This window comes from Apodemus sylvaticus, chromosome 17 (assembly GCF_947179515.1).
Source record: "Apodemus sylvaticus chromosome 17, mApoSyl1.1, whole genome shotgun sequence".
In the NCBI taxonomy this organism is placed as follows: domain Eukaryota; kingdom Metazoa; phylum Chordata; class Mammalia; order Rodentia; family Muridae; genus Apodemus; species Apodemus sylvaticus.
The window spans coordinates 8766943-8781567 of record NC_067488.1 but is presented as its reverse complement, the minus strand read 5'-3'; the positions used below and the strand labels follow the sequence as shown (position 1 = coordinate 8781567).

The 14625-nt window shown below is 37.0% G+C and overlaps 1 protein-coding gene across 2 annotated transcripts in view; it reads right to left on the bottom strand.

Moving 5' to 3' along the window:
• Positions 1-14625, bottom strand: part of Zfpm2 (zinc finger protein, FOG family member 2) — a 446056-nt gene that overhangs the window by 136933 nt on the left and 294498 nt on the right. The gene's annotated exons all lie outside the window — the stretch shown is intronic.

The following is a 14625-nucleotide window of genomic DNA, read 5'->3' as shown; positions in this document are numbered from 1 at the left end:
AAGACAAAGGAGGGAACTCTTTTCAGTGTTCTTATTTTCTCTTTCTGACATTCTCATACTGTAAGTGAGATTGTTACTTGTCTCTGAAATGCATATTAATTCACAAGTCTCAGACTGCCAGGTACTACACCAGTAGCTCACAGAGTATTCATTCACCAGACGTCTTGTGAAAATGTCAGTGTGGGTTTGGGAAGACTGAGGGAGGCCTGAGGTATCACGGTCCTAGTGAGTTAATAGCATACTGCTGGGTGGCTGACCAAACATTCAGTAACAAGGTATTTAAGAAAATTAAGAAGGGATAATTTTGATGATATGGACAATCTATAACCTAGTATCAATTATGTTGATTTGGAAGGACAGGGCTCTAGCCTTAGCCCTTTGAGAGAAGAGACAGATGGATCACCAATGTTATCAGGCCAACTAGTCTAGTTGATCAATGCATGCTGAGTGATGGCCTTGTTGGACATCAAAGGGAGAAGAGGCCCATGGTCCTGAGAAGGCTAGATACCTCAGTATAGGGGAATGCCAGGACAGGGAAGTGGGAGTGGATGGATTAGTGAGCAAGAGGAGGGGGGATGGGTTAGGGGATTTTTGGGGGGTAGGAGGAGCCAGGAAAGGGGATAACATTTGAAATGTAAATAAAGAATATATATAATAAAAAGAAAAAGAAAAACAGAAAAATGCTACACATCAATTTGTGCATGTATAAGTTCATACCCATAAATTATATAAGCGCATGCACACAATCACATGCAACCTATACACGAAAAATATCAGAAGTTATTTGTGCAGAGAGTAGATATTTGTTTTTTCTATATCATTATCAAAGATCAAAGCTATAAGGTAAAGATTTTTTAAAACAAAAATAATTTTTAAAAAAGCCCCATTAAAGCATCAACTACAAATTTATCTAGATATCCATACTTTAAATATACATGTATAAAAAGAGTTTAAATGCAGCTAACCTATAAGAAGGGATAAAAGTTGTATGCCATTAAACTAAAAACACAATTCTAAGAGTGGGGTCTCATAGGCCTCCAAAACAATGCAAGCTACTGTCATTAGTATTGATTATATTCCAGAAATATTGATAAGACCTCATCATATATAGTACATGGAGAAATCAAACTGATTATGATCAGGGAGCTTTACCTGTTCTGTGTAGCTTTTATAGTAGTAGAAGGTGCTATACAGGTTACTGCCAGAGAAAACACAAATCAAAATGCATCAACAGTCTGTGAACCCTGTGAGATACAGTAATGTTTACATTGGCAAAATATGTCAGTTAGTGAAATATTGACATGAATAATTTCAGAATAACCTATTTATGATTAGATTAGCTCTCCACGAGAAGAAATTAATGTCTGGTACCATTAACTCTGCCTACAAACTGTGATTGGCTAGGTGATAGGCCCTAGGGAGAACCCAGTGCTATTACTTTTTAAAATGGACACTGTATTATATTGCCCTCTAAATATTTATTTTTATAGCCATATATTAGTGTAGCTCTCCACACTCAATAGAGATGTTTCTTTTGCAGGAGATGGCGATTAAAATATATTCCCAACTGATCAGCTTACAGAGAATAGGGCACTGCACAGTGGTCAGCTTTAAATCAGAGGTCAATGTCACACATCCTGTCCTCAAGGCTCTGGGATCCTGGTTGACAGTAGTGATGACTGTTTCCAAACAGTGTTTTATAAGCGTGGCAGGGATGTTATATTCATAGACAGGGGGAAACTGTGACTTCATGCATAAGATATGCACCAGACAAGATCCCAGTGTGTGTGCTGAGGGGCTTATGAAGTCCCAGCCCTAGCCAAGGAGCTATTGGCCACCATTGTTGGTTTCTGGAGGAGGGAGAGCCAGGATTTGGCTCTGGATAATGCCCATGCTTCGGTGAATGGTTCTGGACAGATGCATACTGGCAGCATTAAGTTGGCATAGTTGATTTAAAAATTGCACATAAAGTTGGAGGAGGAACTGGTGGGATGTGTGGTAGAAGTTAAAGAGGAAGGGATAAAGAACATTATACTCATATATGAAACTCTCAACCAACTGATGGAAGCAAAATGGACAGATAAGAAAACAGCATCACGTGCGCTTGCTCTCTTGCTCTCCTACCCTTTTCTCCCCTCAGTCTCTTCTCTCCCCATTCCTCTCCCCTCGCTCTCTCCACATGTTCCTGGCTGGCCTCTGTGCCTCTACTCCTCTTCTCTCTCTTCTGTCCTCTTACCTTTCTTTCTATATTCCTTCAACTCTCCTCCCTATGTCCTAAATAAGAAAAAGAAAAGAAAAAGCATCATAGAAGAAGCTATACAGAAGGCCTCTCACACACGAAAAACTAATTCTTACATTGAAAATCCCCAACGTTGCTATTTATATGTTTACGAGAAAATTACCAAACTTTGGGGGAGGACTGGAGAAGCGAACTACAATAACTCATTAAGAAGTTTTACAGTCCTCATTGCATAGACTCAACAAGAGTCTATGAAATTAATAATAAGATTGCCATTCCTTGAAGGATGCTATGAAGTGTACTTCAGTCTAGAAAATCTTTATTGACAATGAATACCAGATAATGACGGCAAACACTAAGTTTTCAAAAGTAAAACTGGGGTTAGGATCATTTATTGCAAATGAATTTCAATGAGGAATACACAGACTCATGTAAATAGATATGCTCTAGCATCACATACACGATGTTTAGATCCTTGACCCATTCCCTTGGTTGGGGTATTCATGCTTGCTGCATCACAAAATGCTATCATGGTTGACCCAATGTTGCCTGACAGTTCCAAAGACCCAGAAAATGAGAATATATCTTCCCCAAGCTACTAATGCATGTCATGACATATAAGGTGACCTTTTGAATTTAAAAAGACTTCTAAAATAGGATTGAGTTATATACCAACAGTAACAGAAAAAGCCTTTGATGTGGGTATCAGACCAGAGTCTTGATTGCTGGCTTTTTTTTCATGAAGAACAAAAATCAAAAGTTGTAATCACCTCTTTGCAGTAAACAGGATCCAAAAAGAACTTAGTATGAGAGAATAAATGTCTTGCCAGAGTTGCTGGACTAAGATTTCAAACAAAGCCCCATGATAAGACAGCATTTTTTAATATAAGCAGATCCTGTTTGTTTTCCATATTTTCATACATGCATGTACTGCTTAACATAGCACAATGTATGTTATGTGTGTAGCTTTCCTAGAACTTCAGTGTTTCCCTATGAAACATTTTCTAAACATGGAAGAAATAATGTGCATACTGGATATTGAAATAATTTTCACATTATTAACTGTTGGTGCTCTATCAAGTCCTACTAGAAGTTATTTTCTGAAGATGAACCACAAATACCTTAAATAATAGTGCAATTTTTAATGAGTATATATTATATGGTACTTATTAGATATGTAGAGGTAAAAATTAGAGTCAATATATCTGAGGTACTCTAAACTTGCTTGGATTCAATGCAAGGTAGTGATTCTCACTTACCTCGAGCAGTAGTTGTTAGTGTAAGTAAAAGAGTCAGATTTTTCTTTTCAGGTTAAGAAAATATGACGTGCAAGAGAGTGTAGCAAGCAATGAAGTATTTTAAATACATGGGAATGACTGGAGTCTATAGTAGATGTAGAAGTGTTACTTGAAGGTAAAAGAAATATATTTAACAGTTTGGAATAAAACAAGGAGGTGCAAATGGAACATGAATAGATTTGGAGGAAGGAAAGGGAAGGGGATGATGCAATCAGAGTACAAAGAAGAAGTGATTCTAAAGCATATAAATGAGATAGTATGGCAAGAAACTATAAAAGAAGACTGACTCTAAGTGACATTTTGTTATCAAATGGATAATGATGGAGGTTCTTGACATTGGGCATAGCGAAAGATGACTAGATCAAACTATATGAAACTAGGAAAACTGGCAACAATTTGACTCCAGAACTGTGAGAAGTTCACCCCATTTGGAAAAAATGGCTAGTCAGGAGAGGAGATGTGAAAACTGAGGGACTCTGAGATGTAGTGCTTCCCAAGAGCACTAGTAAGAAAAGCAGCAGAGAATTTTGGTAGAATGATAAATGGAATATATGCTAAATTGACAATCCAATGAGAAAAGAGAAAATGCTAAAAGTAAACAGACGAGGAAAGCAGATAGTGAAAGTCGACAAAACATTGGAAGCTAGAAAATTAATTAGGAGACAAATAACGTATGAGAACACATGAAGGTAAAAACCCAAGTACTTAAAGGGAGAGAGGCTAAGAAGCACGTGTATTGACACTACACACTGCAGACAAGATCTATGAGTAACGGTTCCTAAGACCATAAAAAGGTAAAGTGTGAAGCCAGAAATGCCCATCCCCCAATATGACTAACCAATCCCCTTTAAGCAAAGTGGCACTTCCTGAAATGCCATTTGGAGACAGACACTTTGGAGACCTGGCATAGACAGGCTTTGGTTTCAGGGATGGGCTTATCCAAGAGGGTCACTTACAAGCCATGTAGATGAGGATGAGGAACACCACTGTCAAACAAGCAGCGATGACAACAAACAACGCAGATATTACACAGATAAAATCATGGTGTCATCAACAGCAGGCACAAGACTTCCCAAGCTCAAGCCAGACAAAATCCCAGCATGAACGGAGGCAGGAGAGAAGGGCACAAAAATCTTACCACTAGCTGAGAACCTAGTGACATTTGATACAACTGGGGCAGAAAGAATTAGATTTCTTCAATAATGTGACTCCAAGACTGTTGTCAGTTCCAAGCATAGTTGGATAACACAAACTTGACTCAGTGGAGGATGAGAGAACTCACAGCTGGATGAGCAGTGAGGTAAGGCTGCAGAGGGCTGAAATGGAAGGACTTGGGGCTGAATATAATCAGAACAAATTATAGGAAGTTCCCAAATAACTAATAAAAATATCACGTTTTAAAAGGACCAATTTTTGGTAAGCTGATTACCTTGGTTGTATATTATCCTGTGATCATATTCATATGTCAGCAGGTGTTAAGATTTGTCTACTTGCATGACTTTTGCACTCAGCCTTGAGTTAATCAGTCTTAAGAAGTGAAATAAATATCTATCACTATATAATAAACAATGTGAGAGAAGCTTCTGTGTGAAATACAAGGACAAGAATGGGAAGATGAAAGAAATGAGGCATGACACAAAAGCTCCTATATGTCCTCCATATCTTATCATCAGAGGCAAAGGAAATGATAGCTCTATAAAAAGCAACACGTTGAAAAATGAGCACAGAACTAAAATCATGTGTTAATTATAAATAAGATGGTAAATATTACAGGACAATGATGGGATAAAATTTGAATAGATTTCAGAAAATTGACCAAACTTTTTAGACAATTACTAAATACGCACATCATTTTCTATATTCTTTCATAAGCATGTACTGAGCAAGCACTCCATACCATGCATTGTTTAAAAACATACTCCTGTTCTTAAAAAAATCATCATGAGACTAGCATTAAAATTTCAAAGATGAGACTGGAGACATGGCTTACCAGTTAAGAACACTGGCTGCTCTTTCAAAGTTTCTGAGTTCAATTCCCAGAATCCATGTGGTGTCCCACAACCATCTATAATAGAATCTGATGCCCTTTTCTGACATGCAGACATACAGGCAGACAGAGCACTTATATACATAAAATATATAAACAAACAAATCTTAGGAAATGTCAGCTATGAGGGTAAATGAGAGAGAGAGAGGTGGGACTGGCTACAATGTCCTCCCCAGCTTCATGTAGTGAAATGGTCATCTCCAGCTACAACGTAGAGAATAGGGTCATTTTGATGGTGCTAGTGATTACAGGAGAGTCATAAGAAGCCAGAGAAAAGGCAAGGTGAGACCAGACAGTGACAATATCTCCAATCAGAAGCAAAATTTTTATGGCACTGGGATGGGGGAGTTGGACAGTGGTGGCATAAGAAGCCATGGAGGTAGCCAATGGTATGTTCCATGTCCCTAGAAGGACATGGTCATAACTGCACCTTGGGTTAAGAGACTGGTGAAGGCAAATGGATTCCCCCTTTTCTATAAATGAACAAACTAATAATTTTAGGGTTTGTAAATTATCATACAATTACTCAACTCTTATGCTACAGTAAAAGGTGGCTGTAGACAGTAGACAAGGTAAAAGGAAATTTTTATGGCTATCTTGTAATAAAACTTTATGTATACAAATAACTTAGTTGGCCCAAATTTGGCCCTGTGCACTATCAATATTTATAAGCAGTTTAATTATAATGGGAGGTCACTGTTGGTTTTCATGAAATATCAGTTTCCAATTTTTGTGAAGCAAGACATAGTCCTTATCTAACTGTTGATGATATGCATTTGAAAAAGTGAAAACCCATATTGCTATATATCACTATGAAGATTAATTAGAAAAACAAATTCAGAATGCTGTTATATCCATTCATCCAGGTGTCACATTTATTGTATGATAAAATATAACGGAAACAACCCGAAATTTGCTACAGTTCTTTGCTTAGTGGTGGGAGCCATGGTGGGCCTTTCGTTTTATCTTGAGCACACCTTTGTAGAGAGTTCTTTTCTTTATTAGTTGCTTGTGATGATGGTTAATTTCATTATCAACTTGGCTAGATTAAGTATCATCTGGGGTACATACTGTTGGGCACAGTAAGGGGGCTCCTTAAGAGTTATTTAATGGGTGTAGAACTATGGTTGCCACTATCCCTTAGATTCGGAATCCAGAGGGAAGAAATGGGAAGGGCAGAGGAACAACTGCATTCCTGGTCCCCGGTTTCTCGACTTTGTGTGCACTACAGCCAGCCTCCTCCCACGCACACTATCACTTCCCTGACACAATGTCTGCATCCTCCCAATTAATTTGTCCTTTCCTAAGTTGGTTTTTTTGTCAGGTATTTGGTCACAGGAATGAGAAAAGGAACTAAGACGGTGCTATTCCAAGCATTTCACAAATAGTAATCATCCGTCTGCTGGGTCTAGCCAGGAGTAAGTTGGGACGAACAGCAAACAGCCAGCAGTATTGTCAGGCTGATAAAGGCCACGAAAAGAGAAGGGTAAGAGGTAGATGGGGCATTTAGAATGATGGATCCATGTGACACAAGCCAGTTGGCCTGCGAATACGGAAAACAGATTCAGGTAACAAGTAGAGAAAGGAGACTGGTTTATTACCTGCTAGAAGTGTGTGACTACAACACCATTTTCTCATCAGGACACAGTTTTTAAATGAATGTGGATACGAGGTTAGTTTCAACACAGTTATCTAGCTAAACTCTCATTTTGATTACGGATGTGACTGCATGGTCAGCTCTACCATGATGTGATAATCAAGGACTCCTGGTATCAGTCAAATGAGTGGTGGGGAAATTATTTACCCATCACTCTTCTCATTTGCAAGTGGCCCGCCCACCCTTACAAAACTGTACTCTATAAGAATTCCATGCTATGATTCACTATGCTCACAGATTCAAATTCTTTAAATGCCCTCTCCCATTTCTAGAACTGATACTTAACTTTAAACAAAATAAAAGAAACCAAATTTCAGATGCTTCAGGAATCTTGGCTTGCTTATAAGCTACTGACTGAAGTCATTATTTAAATGTTTAGATATACTTTATTAATAAAGGTTTCAGTAAGTTCATTAGGACCAAAGCTTGTTTTAAATTTATTTGTACCCTTATTCCGTAGCATATTCTGGAGACTATACTTGTATTTTATTTAGGAAGTTATCTTAACGAAAAATACTTTTAAGGTATTCATATGTATATTAAAATATTTAATTATATAAGCAGGGGGGAAACATTGACTTTTTTGTAATGTAAGGATTTTGTGAATTAAACACTCCTTATTCTACAGATTAGATCATAAAAGAAGGGCTGAAATTGTTAGTTCAGTGGTTCAACAGGTTCCCAGCACATGTATAGACACGGATACACGGGTTTCATCTCCAGCAGTGTAATGCAATGAATGAGTGAATGAGTGAATGAATGAATGAATGAATGAATGAGTGTGATAACTGGTTAAGTCAGAGGGATTTGAATATGTAAGTACTTTTCTTAAACTCTATGAGGAAGAAGAGATGTTTATTTTTAAGAGAGGATACAAGGCTCAAAGTACAGTTGTTTGCACAAGCACTTGCCTAGCACGTTTTGGGTTTTAGATTCTGTCTCTAATAAGGAACATAAGTAGATACAAATAATGCCCACAAATTGCTCCTTTACAGAAACACTTTTGCAATTTCATGCAATTTTATTTCACTCTGCTTCTTGTGCATATGCTTTTAAATGTTACTCTAATTATAGTGGATACAAAAGCATATTTTCTGCTTTTCTCATCTAGAATTATAAGACAACAACTTCATCTATTTTGTATGATGTTTAAAAAGCTATTTACCATGTCTTATTCTAAAAAAATTTTCTTAGGAGTTGTCCCTCAGTTTAGCTGACAAAGATACTTCTGGGGGTAGCTTTCAAGATAGTCATCTGTTTGACTGACAAGCTAACATCCTCACGTGATAGCGATTCACCTCTCCAAAGACCCTGCCTTTCATTTCTCATTTTTATACACATAACACTGATATATCTCCAGTTCTTATCGTTTTCCAACAGTCTAACTTAGTTTTCTATCCCTTAAGAGACATAAGCTTCACTCATGTGGATCCAAGTTGGTTTAAAATATTTTTTTTCTAACACATGTTAGTACATCTCCCTCATTAAGATAACTAATGATGTAATACAGGCTTATTTACCAGTATTTCATTGTGAAAACCCACCATGACAAGTATATTTTTGCATACATAGCATAAATTAATAATTATAAATGTGTAAGCAGACTTGGGTCAATACAGTGCTAGTAAGCCATTAACACAGTTGTAAAAACAGGAAAAGCACAGTAAGAAATGGAAACAGCAGAAGATCAAATATTTTCTGCATCTACCACCATTCTGCCATTTGCAATAGAAAACTCTGTTAACAATAACTCCATCACTAGTGGGGCCGCTTGTCTTGACCTTACAAACCTCTATGAAATGACCCTTTGAATCAAAATTGCGATTTTTCTAAAGCAGCCATTTTTCCAATCACCAATTCTCAAAGAAGGCATAATAAACTGCTCACACCTCAAAACGTATTTCTCATTTTAACAGAACATAACCAGAGAAAGCCTCAGACAATCATGAAACATGTTGGGTTCCCAGCATCACGTTATCCTGTGGTGCTCTGCAATCAATTACTGCTATACCACCATCATTAATAATTTTCTTAATGAAAATGATTCTGTTGATCTCCGTTGTATTTTAATTATCAGAGTTAAGCATAATTACACTGCAGCTCTGAGCTGGCATGTGGACTCCTTTAGGGCGCAATTTTGTTTTAACACACTGATAATGTAATTTTACATTGTGTCAGTTTGTTTGGTTATTATCCAGTTGTACAATTCCACTGTATTCCAGATAACAGATAATAACCTTAGTACCTCCTATATCCTGAAGTCATTTAAAAAGCAATATTGGAATTCTAAGACTAGCTAACTTAATCGTCTTATGATTTTATAATTCCCACTGCTAAATATTTGGTTCAGGCACTCACTCTCTTTCAAGAATATAGTAAAATGAGATGATATTCATACATTTTTTATTAATTTACTGAGGATTTAAATACATTTTAAAAGATGAACACTGTTTTCTTTTTAAATTAGTTTATTATTTGTATGATATTAGACCCTCTGGGTAAAGTTGAACACTGACTGGCAGACCACTTTGAAAATTGGCTATCATAATGGTGACAAAGGCTATTGTATCAATGTTCTAACAAACTTCAGCAGATCGCCTGTCACTATTTTATCAGTGCCTAGTACAGAGAAGAAAATCAGTAACATCTTAATTTATTAATTACATGACTAAATGTGTATACAAGTACAACTTGGAACTTTGAAGATGGTCATGGAGTAACACAGATTAATATAGATTGTGTGGTCACTGCCGTTTCTGTTCCTGTTCCTCTCCAAAAACAAGCCAAAGGAAGAAAAAATAACTTCACCGGGAAACATGTATGCAGTTTGTCAAAGAAGAAAAATAACCTCTAATCTTGGTCTAGTCAATGGCAGCTTCAAAAACCATACCATTTTTTAAAAATAAACAATAGTTATAAAAATAATCTTGAGAATGAATACCAGCTTCATATAACAGGAGCCATTTGCATTGCTGAGTTTCATGTCTCTGAGCCTCAGTTTATTCCTCTGTAGTATAGAATGATTCTGCTTGTATCATGCATATGTTGGAATAATAAATAGGATCGAAAACAATGATAATAGTGCAAAGAGTAGAAATAGTTTAACGTCTGATGACAGCTATTATTAGCATTAACATTATCATCACCTTAATAATCTACTAATATTTATATAAGATTCTCATTAGGAGTAAAATAATTAGTGAATCAGATGGTTCATCAGGTAAGGGTACTTGCCAACAAACCTCAATACCCAAGTTCACTTGTTAGAACCAAATATCAAAATGAATCAGCTCCTAAATGTTGTCCTCTGACCTCCACATATATGTCATAGCACATGTGTTCCATGCCACTCACAAAATATATACAAACAGGTATACAAATAAACAAGTAAATGTTAAAAACAGGAAAATATAATGTGTCCTGTTAATAACAAAGTCAATGGTTTCTTAAGACATCAGGTCTATGAGTTTTTGACATATTTTTAAAGCTAGATAAGTAGACTCAGTGCCACTTAGTGAGAGCTGTAGAATTTTTCCTTCTTAAATAAGAGACAGGCTTGCATTCTTATACATCATCACTAAGGCCTGGTATCATTGACTGTCGACTCATACTTTTTTTTGACCCTAATGGTAGACTTGGTTGAATAGATGGTAATCAGAAGTATTTTGCTTGTCTTCACACACACAAGCTGTGTCTTGGTGTTTCCCCATAAAAATTCCACAAAGAAGTCACTGGAACACTGTACCATGGAAGCCCATGAAGATAAGTGTCTAGAAAGGGTAAGGGATTGGCGTTGAATTCATGTAGAGTTTTTACAAGGATACCATGCTCTCACATATAAAGGAATCAGTAGTAAGGGGAAAATGAGGGCTACTTGATAGTTTTTCATTCTCTTGATTGACATTTTGACTTAGTACAGAGATCCTTGAGAGTGAGTTATTTAGAAATAGCTGCATGAAAATTAACTTTGGAAACTGAGATAATGGGAAAAACTCCATGCAGAAGCTAAAGGTTTAGCTTTGAATACTCAGAATAGCAATCTCAGGTTTTTTCATGCGTGAAAAGTTAGCCAGGCTTCCTAATCCATGGAAACTAAAGAGTACTTAGGTAGTAGATTTCAGCAGTGCTGGCCTGTGTACACTTCTCCAGCAGTGTTCTCTTTAACTCCAGTGTGGGGCTGTCGAGTTGCCTCTGGAGATAAGGAAATTAGAATTATCTGGGGTCTGTTGAAAATAATGGCGACAAACAGATGACCAACACATCTGGCCTTTCACTGTTTGGATGACCTAATCACTTTCTCGAAGGACATGGGATAGTTGAGGCAGGAAGAAAACATCAGATTAGGAATGTTAATGTCAAAAACTGTCTTATCATCTCTTTGGCTAAACAGAATGATGCCAGCTTCTCAAATAGCTGTAAATGACAAAATGTGACTTTTAAATACTTATTTTATGGATGCCTAGAAAATAAAAGCTTTATAGTTATATTTATTTCTTGGCATTAGCTGTATTTAACAGAATTTTAAGTAAGTGATTCATCAATAGCAACCAGATGAAACCTGTTTTTATCCTTTAACCAAAGCTACAAAGATTTACCCAGTTAAACCACTTCTATAAAATGCTATACATACAAAATTTATATTGTATTTGATGATGGGCATTGATATAGTCAGGTCCTGTGGAAATGGTATTGACACAGAATTCACAAGTCGTGTATGTGTTTGGCCAGCAAACAAATAAGGACCATAGACACGTTCACAGACATCCTTAGACATATGTTTTTTCCTTAGTGAAAACTCAAAGATTTTGGCCCTGATGATCCATATGCTTAGGTACCTGGACACTGCCACAGGTAGCCCTGTGCTGTGGCCATAGCTCCAAGGTTGTATTTAAGTTACTATTTTTTATGACTCCACTGGCTCATGTCCAGCTAATTCTCTTAGGCTTCCAACAGAGTGTTGGTATGCTAGTGAGAAGCATAGTGAGTCACTGTTTCTATATTTATATGCTATAAGCTCAAAAGTCAAATTTTCACTGGTATAACTGTATTGGCGGAAGAGGTCTGGAGCTAGCTGCCAATTCCTAGCTCCTTATACAAGGAAGAGAAGTCAGAAGACAGAAGCAGACTGAAGATAGAGTCTGGGCAACTGGATCAAGCTGTTCCTAAACTCCAGAATATCCTCGCAGTCTCAGCTATACAAGCAGATTGTACCCTCTATTCTTAACAAAAATCACACTATACACACACCATACACACATGTTGCAAGGACACATCTACACCACACACACAGTATATGCATAGATACAGCATGTCAGAGAGAGTGAGAGAGACAGACAGACAGACACAGAGGCAGAGGCAGAGACAGACACATAGACAGAGGGACAGATAGATACAGAGAGAGACAGAGACAGAGAGAAAGAGGAACAGAGACAGAGACAGATATAGAGACATGGAGGCAGGAACTTTTAAGACCACAAGACGTTCTTTCTTCCTTCTTCCCTTCCTTCCTTCCTTCCTTCCTTCCTTCCTTCCTTCCTTCCTTCCTTCCTTCCTTCCTTCCTTTCTCATCTTTCTTTCCTTTTTTTTTAATGACTCAAGTGATTCAAGAACTCAGGATACTCTGCTCTCTCCAGAGTCAGTCTGAGTACTCTAAATTAGCTTCAGTTCTTCTGAAGCCTTGGGAGAGATCTGAGTAGCCTGCAGTGGTTTCCCAAATTTTGTTGCTCAGAAAAGCAGTATTATTCAAAGGCACACATTGAAGGAGATCTAAAATAGTTTTACGTGACTGCAGTGATAGAACAAGCATTACTACCAACAAACATGGTGAATTTTCAAGACTAATTAAAACATGCAGTAAGTATTTGGTCATTGGATCCTCTTTAACTTTAGAATCCTACAGCATATTTGGGGAGAAATATTAAACTTTAAAATATATTCTTTATGAATTTAGGGTATCGTGGCCTCACTGTTTTGAGGGAACTTATGATGAAATGGTTGGATAGAGAAAAGTGGGATCCTATTGCACGACAAACACGTGGTTTGGAGTTGTAAGGACCTGGATTAAACAATTCATCATAAGAAAGACAATGATAATAAAGGGAAAAGTGTCTATAATTTGTTACAAGATTGTTTAAAGAGGACTTAAGTGCTCCAAAATAATGGCCATCAATGTACAAAGATAGTAAGTACATGGTTAGACTTGTACTTGTAACTCATGTTTCATGAGTTAATTCACTGATAATTAATAATCTTCTGAAGATTACCCAGAACTTGATTATTGACAAAAGGCTTGAAGAAGACAACCATAATACAAATACAAACTTTGTATTGTACAAAATTTGTACAATAATGCTCACGTTAAAGCACTCAACTGAAATGACTATGGAATTATAATTTTAATTATGAGTTCTATTTCTTAAAATAATTCCAGATATAAATGTTTGAATCATCTCAGAGGAAATCTGTTTTCACTGTCCTTTCCTACTATATCCTTACACTGAAGATCAGTTATGATAGACCAATAGAAATCTAATCCTCACAATGGCTCTGATCCACCAAGAATTTCTTCATACTTGGATCTGTATTATGGACTTGTAAATCAACTCACTATACTCTATTCTGACAAGTTATAGTGACATAGATAAGGGAACTTTTACTTCTCTTTTACTTAAAAGATACAGTCATAATATCACAGATATTTCCAGTTAGAAAACTGGTGGCTCTGTGACCAGCAATTATGGAAGGAAATGAATATAATCAGAGCCTGGTGTGCAGGTTGGGTTGTTAGCTTGCAAATTCCCTCTTTCTGGTGTTTCAACTTTCAAAGGCTCAGGGTAGTTTGGAGGCAATCCTCTTACAAATGTACAAATTGTAATGATTATAGGAACAAGTTGTAATTGTTTCTAGCAAGTTTTTAAGAGTCTTTGATGTTATGATTAGTGTTTCCCATGTTAATATATTGATAGAGATGCTTATTTGCTTGCTCCCTTGTATGCTTTCATGGTTTCTGGGTTCAATGAGCAAACAAATCTTTGATCTCAGTAGGTCTATTTGGTTAAAAAAAGAAAGCCGAAAGAAATGAAACATGAGAAGCAAAAGGTTTTGCAATATTTACAAAGAAGTGAGACTTGGGAGTTCACTGTGTGAATGCTGAGCTAGCCTGTAACTTAAAGGTACAGGGACTACAATCCTCATACCCCAGCCTGCAAACCTCATTGCACAAGACCGCATTCCTGTCTCAATGAGAATTGTCTCCGGATGTGTCATCACAGAACTGCAGATCCTTTGTAGCTACAAGACCTTGGCTAGGCTGATGTCACACTGAGCGAATCAAAGGCAGCACTCTGCGAGCTGTGGGGCTCCCTCTTCCCTGTTAGCCTTCTGC